We start from the raw sequence: 4,310 nt of genomic DNA on the forward strand, positions 1-4,310 counted from the left end.
AAGGGAACAGGGAGACTGAGCAGTGCCCTGCTGGAGCTGCCCTTCCCAGGAAAGCTGTGTCGTTTGGATCCTGCTGGGAGCGCTGCAGCCCCAGCCTTATCACCTTCACTAGGCCAAGTGGAGTGAGTTAATGATGGGATTCATCACAAAGCAATCCAAGGAGCAGCGGTGGATCCAAGTGCTTTCCATTCGGTGATGCACATCCAAACCTTAATGGAAGCTGACAGCCTGACCCTGGGACCGTGCTCTGGCCAAATACAATCAGCCTGATAGTTCCCTGAAGAAAGCAGCCATGGCTTTAATGTGTCTTCTCAAAACATTTGTCTCACCAGCTTAAAAAGAGAAGCCCAACCTGCAGAGGTGCAGAGCTGGGGTTGCCTGACCTCCTCTCTTTTCCCCAGCTCTGCAGCGCACAGTGGTGCAGCTTGAAAAGCCTCAGCCTGGGAATGTGCTGGGATGGCTCAATCCAGCAAGGAAAGCTCCACCAGCATCCCCAGTCCTCTCCAGGCTGTGCTCTCAAGTCGGCATCGCTGGTACCCAAGGGAAGAATTAACATACTGTGAGTACTAATAAGGAAACTTCAGTAATTGAAGATGTTTGGAGGCTTTCGTTGGCATATTTGGGTTTGGAGGTAATATTTTACTGCACCAGCTCTTCCTCTGCTCTAAACCTTTCCCTGCCTTCTCCCTCTGCAGTTTAAAAGGGAAACAACATGTTTTATTCCAAGTTCCCAGCACAAGTCTCCATCCCTCTTGCCAACTGTACTTCTATTAAAAAAATCTCGACATTGCCCCTCAAGCAAAAGATCAAACCTTTGATATAAAACGAGACTGGGAAGGAGAGTTGAGTTTTCCAAGCCCCAGTTTCATCCTGACTGACGGTGTATTCCTATCTTCCTTTTTTTCCCAACTCCTCCTGGTTTTGATAATCAAGCCCACTACTGCTGTAGGTCCATTTATTGCATCAGGGAAGGACTGAGCCAGGCCTGGGCCTCGAGCCACTCCTGCTCATGCCATCCAAACAGGCTGGGATGTGGGCTGAGCTGCAGGTGCCCTCACAGCTGATCCCAGCACCTGGTTGCACAGAGAGATTGTAGACTCCAACCCTGGAAGGGTTCAAGGCCAGGTTGGATGGGGCTTGGAGAAACCTGGGACAGTGGGAGGTGTCCCTGCCCATGGCACGGGGTGGAATTGGATGGGATTTAAGGAGCCTTCCAACCCAAACCCTTTCATGATCCCATGGTTTGAATGATGGCTGCAGCTCCTTGCAGGGCAGGTGCAGAAATGAGGAGCCAAGATCTTCCCAGTAACAACATGAATGGCTACAAGGAAAATCTTCCAGGAGTGGCTGGAAGGAGAGAATACTGATAGCCATCCTTGTGGTGAGAGTGCTGGTTGCCACTGTGGCTGGCAAAGGATTCTTACTGACTCCTCAGCTGGTGCCAGGATCCTCAGGGAAAGCTGCAGGAAGTCCTGGAGCCCTCATCCAGGCTACTCCCTAGAACCCATTCCCAGAAAAGGTGGTCTCTCCTCAGGAAGTCTTCTCCAGCGTGGTCCTCGATGGACAAAACAGCCCGAGTGGTTTCTGGGGCTCACGTGTGGCTCACCCACTGAGCTTTCCCGTTTCTAATGGAGTTTATTTTTTGCCCTGGATAATCCAATAGCCAAGGTCGGCTCAGCAGTTGTTTGATCCCACAAGTCCCTTGGCCCCATCATATGACATTGAGTTCCTCGAGGCAAACTGTGTGAAAAGATGCTTTTTTCCCCCCCCCCCTCACTTCTGAATTTACTGTCCCTTCATTCCTGCTGAATGCCCCGTTGTTTGCAGAGCCTGAATACGAGCTCTGTCCCCGGGACCGGGATGGCCCCATCCACTGGGCACCTCAAAGATGCTTTTCCTGAATGTGCTGATTTTCAGAAGAGCCCTCCAAGGCAGGGCAATTACTGTGGCTTTGTGCAATGACCTTCATCCAGAGGATGGCCCAAGAGGAAGATGGGGATGGTGGCACTGAGTGGACCCACTGGGAGGGGGGAGGGAAGCCAGGCAGCTCTAGTGGGAAGAGCTCTGAACCCCTCTTTGTGCTGCTGGAGCAGTGACCCCATCTGTCCTCTGCCCTCTCCTCAGTGCAAGTGCTGTGGGAGAGCCTGGGACAGAGAGGGAGCTGGGGATGATGAGGCTGGAATTGTGTTCATTCCCTCCTCGGCCCTTTCCGGGGCTGCTCTCTCCCCTTTGCTTTTCATCCTGCTCTATCTGTTCCCCATCCTTGGGAGTGTCCAAGGCCAGGTTAGACAGGGCTTGGGGCAACCTGGGATAGTGGATGGTGTCTCTGCCCATGGCAGGGGGTGGGACTGGATGAGCTTTAAGGTCCCTTCCAACCCAAACCCTTCTATGATGGCTGGGGGACAAGCCATGGCACAGGATGAGGACTCCCTTTCCCATCCAGAGCCTGGCAGTGCCACCCAGCTCACCACCAGCAGCCCCACAACTCACCTGGGAATTGCTGCACAAGGACAGCAAGGACACAAGGACATTTTCCATCTCCATGTGTGTCTACCTCAGATGTGGGGAATGGGGGTGTCCCCTGAGTCACTAGAGGTCCGTGTCACACTGGCTGGGCTCTGGAGCCTGCTCCTCTCCAGGGGGCTGGGACCATGCTCACAGCCTCCTGCACCTTCAGAGAATCCCAGAGTGGTTTGGGTTGGGAGGGACCTTAAAATCCATGTCATTCCAATCCCTGCCGTGGGCAGGGACACCTTCCACTAGACGAGGTTACACCTTCTGCAGGCAGGAGCAGATGCTGGCAGGGAGACTCAGGTGGGAGAGGATGATGCTGTGGACACCTTCACTGCCTCTGCTCTCCTCTCCTTGGCACTCCAGGACCCAAACCAGGCAAAACTCACTCATCAGCGTCAGAAGCAAATGGCTTGGAAGCATCCAGGTAAAACTGCAACTCTTTTGATCTTTGGGGCTTTGTTTTGTTTGCTTGATCTTACAGCTCCCTAACACTTTTGTGTTGGAATCACAGCAGTTATCACATCTTCCTTGTCACTGCTGCAGAGGAAAGCTAAAAGCAACCTGTTCCTCCATAGCTTGTGCCACAAGGATCCTCGAGATCCACAAGGATCCTACCAAAACAGGTCTGACCAAAGCACTTCAGAGACCAGATCTCTGCTGGAGTTCACTGCAGCACCTCCACAGCCCTCCCCGAGCCAGCCCCCTATTCCCACTGTAGATGGAGGACAGCAGGCACCCACTGGGGAGGATGTTGGTGACAACTGGGAAGCCCTGAAATCAGAGATATCCGTGGGGCAGGACCCTGTGTGTGACCCACCCCACGTGCCAAGACAGCGGGTGGAGTGGTCACTCTTCCCTCCCAGGGTCCCATCCCCGCATCCTGCTTGCTGAGAGCGAGCTGTCTGAAGGAACAGGAATTGCTGCCAGGTTAGGAGGTGTTTCTCACCCCCATGAAAACAAACAGGGCTGATTTGTTCCCAATTTGCTCGTCCATGGGAGCTGCAAAGCTTTGCCTGCGTGGGGTGGGAGCTGGGAGTTTGGCTCCGTTTGATCGCGTGCTCTCCTGCCCCAGCTTCAAAGATCTCTTTGCTTTTCCACTCCCTTTTATGTCCCATCTCTTGAAGTTCCAGTCCTGCACGAAGGCACAAACCCAGGACAGCTGAAGGCTTCCAAATGCAATTATTTTCCAAAGCATTTCAATAAATTAGCAGCTCGTTTCTTTGCCAGACAGCACTTCCCTTCCCATTGACCCACGTCTGTGCAGCCTGCAGTGTGCCTTGGACCTTTATCCTCTGGGATGTCAGCCTGGGAGGATGGAGCTGGGCACTCTTAGCTGTGATTCAGACCTGGACTGGGACTCCAGAAGGGTTGGCACGGGCATCTGCAGATATATATTTTTTTAATAGCCATTTATTTATTAAACTACTTTGGAGTCTGATTCACTCGCTCTGTTCGATATTTATTGGTGCTTCAGCTGCCTCGAACTGGGAGCACTTTGATTAATGGATTTGCCTTTCCTGGAACCGTGTCCCAACATCAGCTCATCAGCATCCTCAGCCAAAGCACCACTCTTGTAAATCAAGGATGGCAAGTAGAAAAACCCCAAGCAGGGCTTGCCCGGGGGCAGGACAGCGACCCATGCACCCAGCTCCCCAATTCCATGGATTCAGAACTTGGATAAGGGATTCCAAGGGACTGAAAGCTCTGTTTAATACAGGGATTCATCTCTTCCCAGTGTCTTATCTAACCCTGCCCTCTGGCAGTGGGAAGCCATTCCCTCTTGTCCTGGCACTCCA

General features: G+C 52.8%; 1 long non-coding RNA gene across 1 annotated transcript; it reads left to right on the forward strand.

Annotated features, from left to right (window-relative positions):
* The first annotated feature begins 441 nt into the window (after positions 1–441).
* Positions 442–3,944, forward strand: LOC113959071. The gene is made up of 3 exons (XR_003531690.1): positions 442–559; positions 2,785–2,938; positions 3,742–3,944. It is a non-coding gene; the product is annotated as an uncharacterized LOC113959071 (long non-coding RNA).
* Positions 3,945–4,310: the final 366 nt, after the last annotated feature.

This window comes from Corapipo altera, unplaced genomic scaffold, assembly GCF_003945725.1.
Source record: "Corapipo altera isolate COAL_440 unplaced genomic scaffold, ASM394572v1 354, whole genome shotgun sequence".
In the NCBI taxonomy this organism is placed as follows: domain Eukaryota; kingdom Metazoa; phylum Chordata; class Aves; order Passeriformes; family Pipridae; genus Corapipo; species Corapipo altera.